Raw genomic sequence first — 12,765 nt, 5'->3', positions numbered from 1 at the left:
CGGGACCCACTGCCTTTGAACTCCTCATCCTCTTCGATGCCCCCCTCGCTTCTTTTTACGCTGGTCTCTGCTCCTTTGCGGTCGCCAGTAGTCACCGCTTCTACCCCTGGCTCTCTTTCATTTTTCCCCATTCATTCATCAGGTTCCGAGGAGTCTGCTTGTTGAAGTCCTGGGTTTACTTTGATGCGCCACGTGACCGGGCAGATGCGGAAGATGCATCGGCCATGTTGTTTCTTGTAAAGCAGGAACGTCGGCCTCCACCGGGACCTCCGTCTCCGGGGCGATGGGGGCGATGGGGGAGATGCGCCGTCGCTCCGGGCCGAGCGGCGGAGACGGGGTGGGGGTTGATTTGTGAATGAAGTCGTGAGTGAAGCTGACGGTGCGGGGGATGCGCTGGCGTCGAGCGAGGGCGCGGGGCCATCGCTTCTCGGCCTTTTGGCTAAGATCAAGTGTAGTATCTGTTCTTATCAGTTTAATATCTGATACGTCCCCTATCCGGGGACCAAATATTAAATTGATTTTTGGAACAGGGAGATGGAATAGGGGCTTGCTCCGTCCACTCCGCGCATCGACCCGGTATTGCAGTATCTCCGGGAACGGTGCACCCCCCGCTTTTGTGTCCGATGTCAAGGTTGCCGTGGCCTCCAACAACGTCATACACACGGGATCCAACACACACGGGATCCAGATCTTGTCTGTGCCCTGCGTGACCAGCGACACTGTCCCCGTTGTTTCTGCCGGTAGGGAGCGGTAGATAGCGACACACGAGCGTGTCTGCCTGAAACCCTGTCCCTACCATTCGCCCCGTGCAGCCCGATACTATGGACCAGAACTGAGCCTAAATGGATCGCATTTGAAAGGGATGGATTGCCCCCGATAGACTGTGTCAGACTGGGCTCAGGGGGAAGTTCTCCCGGCCGTAGAGCGGCAGAAACCCCTCGCGGCATCAGGAGGACGGACGGAACGTGTTCCGGTTGTCCTCTGACTTCTTCGTGAAAATTGAAGCGTCCGTGTCGTTTTCGGCGTCCCGGCCCGTCAGAACTCAAAGTTGACGGTTTTTTGACGGAGTGTGTGTGTGCGCGTGTGCGTGTGTGCGCGTGTACGTGTGTGTGTGCGTGCGCGCGCGCGCGAGAGGGATCGCGTGTGAGCTCCCGGAAGAGTCCGCGTGGGTTCCCCCCCGACTGAGAACGGCGTGCGTGTGAAAGCGGTCCGTGCGCGGGACGCGTGCGACTCATACTTACCTGGCAGGGGAGATACCATGATCAAGAAGGTGGTTCACCCAGGGCGAGGCTCAGCCATTGCACTGCGGCTGTGCTGACCCCTGCGAATTCCCCAAATGTGGGAATCTCGACTGCATAATTTCTGGTAGTGGGGGACTGCGTCCGCGCTCTCCCCTGTCGTGCTGTTCAAGAGCAAGTCTGTGTCGCCGGAGGCCGGGTTCACTGTTTATGGTCGCGCGCGCCCACCCTCCCTGGCCGGGCTGTGACCCAACCAGGGAGTTGTCGTTGCACATGGCAGGTGCACCGCGAAAGCGTGGATTTACGATCGGGCCAGAAAACAATCCAGAGTGTCCAAGTCCCTGAAATGCTCCTGCTTCTTGATCTCCACTCCCTGTAGCCTCACCGTTCCACCCGAGTTCCTCTCATCCCCACACATGTATGCTGTCTTGCTGCGACTAACTTTCGTTCCTCTCCTTTCCAGAGCATACCCCCACCTCTCTATAGTTTCACCGAGACACTTTACAGTTTATAGTTTATTTTGATTTCTAATTCTGCCTTTTATTATTTATTACTGTTATATTTTCTGGAACTCTGGCACAAGGAACAGTTTCCTTCGGGATTAATAAAGTTGTTCTTATCTTATCTTATCTTATCTTATCTTATCTTATCTTATCTTATCTTATCTTATCTTATCTTATCTCGACCTCCACCTGTTTTCTGCTCTCACTACAGATCACAACGGCATCTGCGAAGGTCACGGTCCGTGGAGATTCATGTCTACCCTCATCGGTCAGCCCGCCCGTGCGTCACCATTGCGAACAAGAAGGGGCTCAGGGCCCATCCCCGACGGAGTCCCGCTTCCACCTCGAACTTCTCTGGTACCGTCTTACAGCACACCGCACGCACCACTGTCTCCCAGCTAGCATACATGTCCTGCACCAGTGTAACACACTTCTCTGCCGCTCCAGACTTCCTCATAGGATACCAGAGCTCCTCTCTTGGCAACCTGTCGTCGGCCTTTTCTAGATGTACAAAAAGGCAATGCGGCTCCCGCCGGCCCCCTCTGTCTATGAGCATTCTGGGCGCATTCTGGGAGCATTCTGGGCGCACTTCCGGCGCTGCCTCGGGCGGCTGCCTGCCAGAGTTGCTCCTCACCGAGCGTCTCTCTCGTAAATCTTCTACTTTTCTTTTTAATTTTTATCCACTCTTCTCCTCAGTGACAATTTAGTTAAGGTTTTTGCCTCAGCACTAGATGATGTTCCATTCGCTCTTTCTTGTTTTCGCGGTGTTTGGAGCACTTTCTTCGAGCCGGATCCCGGTCCTGGCGGAGCGGCGCCATGGCGCAATGGCGCAATGGCTCAATTGTTTACACCCGGGACCAGCTGATGGAGCTTCGACACAGCGGCGAGATGGGGGAGAGGCACGAAATCCCTAAGGAGCTACGGAGGAAATACCGGGGTTGCAGGGCCGGGAGGAGACGGTGGGTGAGGAAGAGGAGATACAGACCGTATATCCCCTCCATTGTGATGGGAAACGTGAGATCGCTGGGCAACAAGTTGGAGGAGCTTACAGCGCTCACACGGAGCGACGGTGTGTTTCGTGAGGCCTCGGTGTTGTCCTTCACTGAGACTTGGCTAAACAACAACATACCGGACTCTGTGGTGAGTTTACCCGGCTTTCAGTTGGTGCGAGGGGACCGGAGTTGTGCCGGCAGCGGCAAGAAGAAGGGAGGAGGTGTCGCTGTGTTTGTAAACAACAAGTGGTGCAACCCCGGACACGTTACGGTGAAGGAGCGTGTTTGCTGCCCGGACATCGAACTGTTGGCGGTGAGTCTCCGGCCGTACTATCTGCCCAGAGAGTTTTCCCACGCAATCATGATCACTGTTTACATCCCACCGTCTGCCGATGCACCGCGGGCTAATGACGTCATCAGCTCCGCGGTCGCGAGACTCCAGACCCGGCACCCCAGTGCCTTCATAGCCATCTCTGGGGATTTCAACCACGCCACCCTGTCATCATCTCTGCCCACTTTCAAACAGTTTGTGGACTGCAAGACAAGAGACAATAAAACTCTGGACCTGCTGTATGCCAATGCCAAGGACGCATACAGCTGTACAGCTCTCCCTGCTCTGGGCAGGGCAGACCACAACCTGGTCCACTTGAAGCCTCGCTATGTCCCTGAGGTCCAGTGGCAACCTGTGATCACCAGAACTGTCCGGAGGTGGTCACAGGAGGCAGAACTGACTCTTCAGGGATGCTTCGAGACGACGGACTGGGATGTGCTCTGCGAAGACCAGGGAGACGACGTCAGGAAACTCTCCGACTGTATAACTGACTATGTTAACTTCTGCACGGACAACATCATCCCCACCAAGACTGTGCGTTGTTTCTCAAACAACAAACCCTGGGTGACTAAGGACATTAAGGACACGCTGAACAGGAAGAAGGCAGCATTCATGAGTGGAGACAAAGAGGAACTGAAGAAGGTGCAGACGGAGCTGAGGGAGAAGATCGCAGAGGGAAAGGACAGTTACAGGAGGAAGCTGGAGAGCAAACTCCAGCAGAACAACATGAGGGAGGTGTGGAGTGGGTTGAAAACCATCACTGGCCATGGAAAACAAGCAAGCCAGATGATGATGGAAGGAGACCTGCAGGAGGCAAACAAACTAAACCTGTTTTTTAACAGATTTGATGAAGGTGCCTCCGCCCACCCTCCCCCCAGCTCCTCTCAGGACTTTCCTTCCCCTGGGCCCTCACCCCTCACTCTAAGGAGCTTTCCCCCTCCCCCACGCACCTCTTCTGCTTCCCTGGACGATGTCTCGTTAACACCTCAGCCCTCCTGCCCCCCAATAGGACTCTCTCCACCCCCTCCTGTTGCCTTCACCGCTGAGGAGGTGAGAAAAGAGTTCAGCCGCCTCCGTCCCAGGAAAGCCGCCGGCCCTGACGGCCTTAGCCCCAGAGTGCTGAAAGGATGTGCCTCTCAGCTGTGTGGGATCTTCTCACATCTCTTCAACCTGAGCCTGACCCAGATGGTTGTCCCCGACCGGTGGAAAACCTCATGCCTGGTTCCAGTGCCCAAGGTGAAGCATCCCAGCACACACAGCGACTACAGACCGGTGGCCCTGACATCACACGTCATGAAGTCGCTGGAGAGGCTCGTCCTGAGGCACCTTCGCACAGTCGTCGGACCTTCGCTGGACCCCCTGCAGTTCGCATACCAGCCCCGGATAGGAGTGGAAGACGCCATCATCTATCTGCTGCACAGAATCTACACACACCTGGAGGAGGCAGGAAGAATTGTGAGAGTCATGTTCTTTGACTTCTCCAGTGCTTTTAACACCATTCGACCTGCCCTGCTGAACAGGAAGCTTCTGGACATGCAGGTAGATGCTCCACTCGCGGCCTGGATCAACAACTACCTCACAGGCCGGCCGCAGTACGTGAGGCTGGGGAACATCGCATCGGACACCATTGTGAGCAGCACGGGGGCTCCACAGGGGACAGTCCTGTCTCCCTTCCTGTTCACGCTCTACACCTCAGACTTCAGGTTCTCCTCGCAGTCCTGCCACCTGCAGAAATTCTCAGATGACTCTGCCATCGTGGGCTGCATCAACAGAGACCAGGAGGAGGAGTACAGGAGCGTGGTGGACAGGTTTGTGGAGTGGTGTAGACTGAACCACCTCCAGCTCAATGTCACAAAGACAAAGGAGCTGGTGGTGGATTTCAGGAAACAGAGGACCCATCCGACCCCAGTCACCATCAGGGGTACAGAGGTGGACATTGTGGACAGTTACAAGTACCTGGGTGTCCACTTGGACAATAAACTGGACTGGACTATTAACACCAACGCCATCTTCAAGAAGGGTCAGAGCCGCCTGTTCTTCCTCAGGAGGCTCAGATCTTTCAATGTCTGCAGGACCATGCTGCAGATGTTCTACCACTCGGTGGTGTCCGGCGTCATCTTCTACGCTGTTGTGTGCTGGGGCAGCAGGCTCAAGACAGCTGACGCTAACAGACTCAACAAGCTCATCAGGAGAGCTGGATCTGTCCTGGGCGTGGAGCTGGAGTCTGTGGTGCAGGTGTCAGAGAGGAGGATGCTGAAGAAGCTCCTCAGCATCATGGACAACATCCATCACCCCCTGCATGCCACACTGACGTCCTGTCAGAGCTCTTTCAGCCGTAGACTGATACCACCGAGGAGCTCCACTGAACGCCACAGGGGTCTTTCCTCCCTGAGGCGATCAGACTTTTTAATTCCTCTCCATTCAGCCGCCGGCAACCATAAAAACCTATCTTTAACCTAAAAACAAACAAAAATGTACAATATCTCATTTCTGTGCAATATTCAGAAACTGTGCAATATTTCATCTCATCTCAGAACAGCTACACTACAATGTTCCCTTCTATCATACTATTGTGCACTCCTTACCTCACTTGTTACTAAGACACTTATAGTTTTATCACTGCTTACTAAGACACTTTATAGTTTCACTGAGACACTTTATAGTTTATAGTTTATTTTATTTCTAATTCTGCCTTCTTTTATCATTTATTACTGTTATATTTTCTGTAACTCTGGCACAGCAATTTCCTTCGGGATTAATAAAGTTGTTCTTATTCTTATTCTTATTTTTAAAAGTTCCAAATAACTTTGTAATTCTTTAAAGCTGGTGTCAGGAGAAGATATATGCTGATTAGGATGTGATTTTACACAAAAAATATGTCATTATGCTGAAATCTAGCTGCAGGTTAAAAACGATAATTCCATTTGGCCAAAAAAGTTTATCTTACAAATTTGAAGGTTTTTAGATAAAGTTGTAAATAACTTTGTAATTCTTTAAAGCTTTAAAGTCATTTTACAGAACACAGAATCTTTACGATGTTTAAATTCACTCAAATCCAGCCGCAAGAATGAAAGATAGAGCCATTTGGTGAAAAATGTTTATTTCACCGTATGCCTTAAACTTGGTGAGATAAACATTTTTTACTAAACGGCTTTAAAAAGCTTGTGTCTGTTGATGAAATATGCATATTAGGATGTGATTCTACACAATGTAGAATCTACAAAATGTATAAGTTCAGTCAAAGCCAGCCACAAAAATGAAAGATAAAGCCATTTGGTCAAAAGTGTTTATATCGCCAAATCAAAGTTTTTTGGAACAAGTCGTAAATAACTAAGGAATTCTTTAAAGTTGGTGTTCAGTATTGAAATATGATTAGATATGATTCTATACAATTTAAATCTACACAATATTTAAAGTCACTCAAATCCAGCTGCAGGTTTGTAAGGTAAAGTCGTTTGGTAAATAAAATGTTTATCTCACCAAGTTTAAGGCATTTGGAACGAGTTGAAAATTACTTGGAATTCTTTAAAGCTGGTGTCTGTTGCTCAAATATGCTGAATAGGATGTGATTATACAAAATAAATGTCATATATACTGAAAACCAGCCGCACGTTTAAAAATAAAGCCATTGGAAACGGAGTGTTTATCTCACCAAGTAGAAGGATTTTGGATAAGATAAAGATAAAGCCATTTTGGTTTAAATTGTTCATTCCACCAATTTGAAGGATTTTGGCACAAGTTCTAAATAACATTGTAATTCTTTAAAGCTGGTGTCTGGAGAAGAAATATGCTGATTAGGATGTGATTTTTCATTAAATATGTTGTTATACTGAAATCTAGCTGCGGGTCAAAAAGATAATTCCAATTGGTCAAAAATTTTTATATTACCAATTTGAAGGTTTTTGGATCAAGTGGTAAATAAATTTGTAATTCTTTAAAGCTTTGGTCTGTTGCCGAAATTTGTTGAATAGGAGGTGATTCTACGCAATATATTTCACATGTGCTGAAATCCAGCTGCAGATTAAAACAATAAACCATTGAGAAATACAGTTTTTATCACACCAAGTTGAAGGTTTTTGGGCACAAGTTGTAAATAATTTTGTAATTCTTTAAAGCTGGTGTCTGGAAATGAAATATACTGATTAGGGTGTGATTCTATACAATGTAGAATCTACAAAAAGCATAAGTCAGTCAAATCCAGCCACAAAAATGAAAGATAAAGCCACATGGTCAAAAATGTTCATATCACTAAATTGAAATTTTTTGGAACACGTTGTAAATAACTAAGGAATTCTTTAAAGCTGATATCTGGTATTGAAATAAACTAAATTAGATATGATTTTATGCAATAAAAATATATGCGATATTTAAATTAACTCAAATCCAGCTGTAAGTTTGAAAAATTAAGCTGTTTGGTAAAAAATGTTCATCTCACCAAATTCGGGCATTTGGTTGAAAGTTGAAAATTACTTTGGAATTTTTTAAAGCTGGTGTCTGTTGCTGAAATATGTTCAATAGGATGCGATTCTACACAAAAAATGTCACATTTACTGAAATCTAGCCGCAGGTAGCTCCTCAGCATCATCGACAATGTTCATCACCCCCTGCATGCCACTGATGTCCTGTCAAAGCTCGATCAGCCGCAGAGTGATACCACCGAGAAGCTCCACTGAACGCCACAGGAGGTCTTTCCTACCTGAAGCTATCAGACTTTCTAATTCATCTCTCTTCAGCCGCAGGGAATCTCAAAATCTTAAACCTAAAAAACATAATAATAATTCTCACCCACTTCCTGTAAATTGTAATCATTTATCTGTATATACATTCCTAACTATGAAATATTTCATTTCATTACAGCTTCATGTACAATATTCTTTCATACTCTTGTGCACTCCTTATCTTTTACTTGGTACTTAAGACCTTAAGACACTTTATCATCTTCACTTGTTACTTAAGATACTTTATAGTTTATTTGTATTTCTTATTCTCCCCTTTTTTTCTATAACTGTTTATACAATTTTCTACTATTATTTATTATTGTTATGTTTTTCTTGTAACTCTGGCACAACAAATTCCTTCGGGATAAGTAAAGTTGTTCCTATTCTAATGCTAATTCTTACATTTACTTAAATCCAGCCGCAGGTTTAAAAGATAAAGCCATTTGGTCAAAATTGTTTATTGCACCATGTTTAACCTTTTTGAACACATTTCAAATAACAAGGGAATTCTTTAAAACTGATTTCTGGTGGTAAAATATGTTGAATAGAATGTGATTCTACACAATTACAGTATGTCACATTTACTGAAATGCAGCTGCAGGTTTCAGAGATAAAGCCTATTGGTCAAGAAGTGTTTATCTCACGAAGTTGAAAGATTTTGGCACAAGTTGTAAATAACTTGCTGGTGCCTGGTTGTGAAATATGTTGAATAGGATGTGATCCTACACAATATATGTAGCATTTATTGAAATCGTGCCGCATGTTTAAAGGATAAAGCCATTTGGTAAAAAAGTGTTTATCTCAAAGTTGAAGCTTTTTGGCACAAGTTGTACATAACTTTGGAATTCATTAAAGCTGGTGTCTGGTGCTGAAATTTGCTGAATAGGATGTGATTCTACACAATATATGTCACATTTACTGAAATCCAGCCACAGGATTAAAAGATAAAGCCATTTGGTCAAAATTGTTTACACTAGAACACTAATGTTGGGTTATTTTCACCCACACAATTTTCATCATATGATTTTCATTGTGTTGCCATTGCCCGAGTTTTGAGGGTCCTTGGGAGGCTTCAGGCTGCTCACTGATGTTATTAAGTGTATGATTGTGTCGCACCTCCCATCAGCCCATCTTTAAAATTGATGAAAGCTGTATTTTATCCAGGATATTGTATTGGGTAAAATATACCCAACGTTAGTGATTGTGTTACTAATTTTAACGTTCTAGGGTTAGTGTTCTAGGGTTATCTCACCAAGTTGAAGTGTTTGGAACAACTGTTAAATCAGAAGGGAATTCTTTAAAACTTGTATCTTTTGTTAAAATATGTTGAATAGGACGCAATTCCACACAATTTGTTGGAGCGTAATTCTAATTCATGCTGGTCTAAACTGAAGCCTGTAAAGAGGGACTGAGGCTATCAAATGAAATAAGCGACTATTCTTTTGAGTTCTGCAGAGGGGGAGACTTAGCGCCCTCTTTGGAGGCAAGATCCAGAGAATCCCACCGCGTTCCTCCTCGCTTGGTTTTTATTGTGTGAATGTGTTTATTTACATAACAATGTTCATTGGATACTATAGTTCATGCATATACTTATGTTGTCCAGGATGATATACAGGGGAGGGGAGGTTTCTGTCCTGAAGCATTTATGTCAATTAGAATTTACATTCAAGGGGGATAAATTCTTATCTAAATATGTTTATGACCATTGGAATCTAAGGTCATGGAAGACACAATTCCTGTTTAAGGACAAAGGTCATTTTAAGGACATAGGTCATGTGAGCAATCGAAATAACATAGTTATAAATAAAGAGAAAACTAATATATCCCTCCTGTCTATGAGATTACAAACAATGTTAGACACTTCTGCATCACCACGCCATGTTGGTACACAGTTTAAAGATAACACTTAATCCAACATCATCGTCGTCCTCCACAATCGAATCATTATAATTTTCTTTTTCTGAATCACTCATAGGCAGTCGCTCATATATTTGTCCATTGTAGTAAGTCCTTGGTTTGGTCTGCACTGCTATTATCTGTCACAGTCCAGGCGGAGTCGGGCAGGGAACCACACCACCAGGGCTGGAATCAGATCAGATCTCTTTATTTCAATGGCAAGATGGGGGGGGAGCCGATCAACAGGGTTAGGTGAAGAGTCACAGGCAGAGTCCCATGCAGGGTCCCACAATTCTCCGGACTCAGGCAGAGCGTGCCGCTGCTCTTTGAGATGTTGATTAGCGGCAGCTGGCAGCCGCATGGGAGTGGTGCCGCAGCTGGGTGCTGATTCTCAATTGGGACCCAGCCGTGTCTCCTCTCGGCAGCCGAGAGGAGATCCTGACATTATCGCCATCTGAACCAAGGCTGCGGAAGCCATTTTAGCAATCATGCATCTCAAACATGGAATAACGCACATAGTAAACAGACAAAACAGAATAAGAATCACAATTACAGGTGTTAGACATTTTAAAATTATTCGCTACCAAGTTCCGTTCACAATCCATCCAAGAGGGTCAAACTGTGAAAATGGCATTAAAGTGTCACTGTCCTCTTTACCCTCTAGCTCAGGCATGTCAAACATACGGCCCGCGGGCCGGACGCAGCCCGTTGGATGATTTAATCCGGCCCGGCATAAATTTCTGAGTATGTCAAAAACAGAAGCGAGTCTCTAGCTCATTTCTATCAAAAGTTGTGATTTTTTTTTTAAAATAAATACAAACCAAATGCTCCCTCCGGCCGCTAGAGGGCAGTAAATGTGTAAAAGCGCTCACGTCCAGCATGCGGCACTGACACAAGTTAGTCACAGGACATAAACATTCGCAACGTGATGTGTCCAAGTAAAATAAACCAGCAATCTTGCTTCACCATTCACCACTACTAAACAAGTTATCGGTCAACACACCCTTCCCAAAATGGCACTGTCAAAAAAAAGAAAAGTGGACACAGAGTGCAGAGTTTTCCAGGAAAAATGGACTGAGAAGTAGTTGTTCACAGAAGTGAATGCAAAACCAGTGTGCTTGGTATGTAATCAGCAAGTTGCAGTGTTCAAAGAGTTTAATATTCGGCGCCACTATGAGACTCATCATAAAGACAAGTATGACCACTTGAAAGGACAAATAAAGAAAGACGAGATAAACAAATTGGTCGCTGGTCTGAAGAAACAGCAGTCTGCTTTTAAGCGCAGCCGCGATATTGCTGATGCTGCTGTAAAAGTTAGCTACATCATTGCCAACGAGCTGGTGCAGGCATCCAAGCCATTTTCTGATGGGGAGTTTGTAAAAACATGCATGCTGAAGGCTGCAGAAGTCGTGTGCCCTGAAAAGCGACCTGCCTTTGCCAATATTAGTCTAACGAGGAACACTGTCGCAGATCGGGTGACAGAACTCTCAAGTGACTTGAGCAGCCAACTGAAAGAGAAAATCAAGTCATTTATCGCATTTTCAATTGCAATAGATGAGAGCAGCGATGTCACAGATATTGCTCAACTGTCCATATTCATTAGAGGTGTTGATGAAACTTTGACCATCACCGAGGAGCTGCTTGAATTGGTGCCCATGAATGACACCACAACAGCAGATGACATTTTCAGTGCTCTCGTTGGGGCGCTGGACAAGGTGGGAGCGGACTGGTCCCGTGCCGTGAGCCTGGCTACTGACGGTGCGCCATCAATGGTCGGAAGAAAGGCAGGCGTTGCCACAAAATTACGTGACAAAGTACAGACTGCAAATGGAGGACAAGAGTTTTGGACATTTCACTGTATTTTGCACCAGGAGGCGTTATGTTGCAAAACACTGCAAATGGACCATGTTATGAGTGTGGTTGTGAAAACTGTCAATTTCATCAGAGCACGCGGGCTAAATCACCGTCAGTTTGACGCATTTCTCAGTGACAATGACATTCATGCCGTCCTTCCATACCACACTGACGTGCGGTGGTTAAGCAGAGGTGCAGTACTCAAGCGCTTCTTTGAGCGACGAGGGGAAATTGGACAGTTCATGGAGAAGAAGGGACGCCCAGTAAAGGAACTTAAATGCAAGGAATGGGTGCAGGATCTCGGGTTTATGGTTGATATTACACAACACTGGAATATACTTAACACTACATTGCAGGGCCGTAACAGAGTTGTCACTCAATATTACGACAGCATAACTGCGTTCAAGATGAAACTGTCACTGTGGGAGTCGCAGCTATCCAACGGTGACACCGCGCATTTCTCTTGTCTCACAGCTGTGCATCCGAAGGCACCGGACCGTCCCGATAATGATTTGGAGAAATATAAAGACAACATAACAGATTTGCTGCAAGAGTTTGAGCAGAGGTTTCAGGTATTCAATGAACTTGAGAACAAATTTGGCTTTTTTCGCTCGCCATTTACAGTGAAGCCTTCTGATATGCCAGCTGACATTCAGCTCGAGCTTATTGACTTGCAGTGCGATTCCGCTATGAAGGATATATTTGGGTCCGTGGGATTGGGTACGTTTCATCAATATCTTGTGCCAGGTTACCCCAAATTAACAGCCATGGCTGCAAAGGTTCTATCCATGTTTGGGACTACTTATCTTTGTGGACAGGTGTTCTCTGTAATGAACAATAATAAAACAAAGCAGCGCTCAAGGTTAACAAATAAACACTTGAATGACATTGTTAAATGTGCTGCTACTCAGGATTTCACACCTAATATCAATGCACTTGTGAAGGCAAAAAGATGCCAAGTTTCAGGAGCCAGCAGCAGCAAGTAGACTGCAGGAGTGCAGTGAGAGAGAGAGAAAAAAAGTGTGATGACACAAAATTTGTTTGCACTCATAAATACAGATCATTAAGAATAAGATTAATCTGGTTTCTTATTAAAGACAATTAATATTGTGCAGTACATTCTCAGCTTCACTAAGCCCAGCCTAGTAGTTCGATCTGATGTAGTCTAATCTTATTGCCCATGCACTGCTATAACTTTTTATTTTATTTATTTATTTAATTTTATTTTGTAAT

General features: G+C 45.4%; 2 non-coding genes across 2 annotated transcripts; both read left to right on the top strand.

Annotated features, from left to right (window-relative positions):
* Window positions 1-419: 419 nt before the first annotated feature.
* On the top strand, window positions 420-610 carry LOC147220295 (U2 spliceosomal RNA). The gene has a single exon (XR_015108084.1). It is a non-coding gene; the product is annotated as a U2 spliceosomal RNA (small nuclear RNA).
* Window positions 611-1,233: 623 nt separating this feature from the next.
* Window positions 1,234-1,397, top strand: LOC147220294 (U1 spliceosomal RNA). The gene has a single exon (XR_015108456.1). It is a non-coding gene; the product is annotated as a U1 spliceosomal RNA (small nuclear RNA).
* Window positions 1,398-12,765: the final 11,368 nt, after the last annotated feature.

The sequence above is a fragment of the Fistularia commersonii genome, chromosome 24 (assembly GCF_037954325.1).
Source record: "Fistularia commersonii isolate RoL2024-O1a breed Wild chromosome 24, RoL_Fcom_v1.0, whole genome shotgun sequence".
In the NCBI taxonomy this organism is placed as follows: domain Eukaryota; kingdom Metazoa; phylum Chordata; class Actinopteri; order Syngnathiformes; family Fistulariidae; genus Fistularia; species Fistularia commersonii.
Note: the sequence above shows the minus strand (reverse complement) of the source record. Positions and strands in the feature narration are given on the sequence as shown.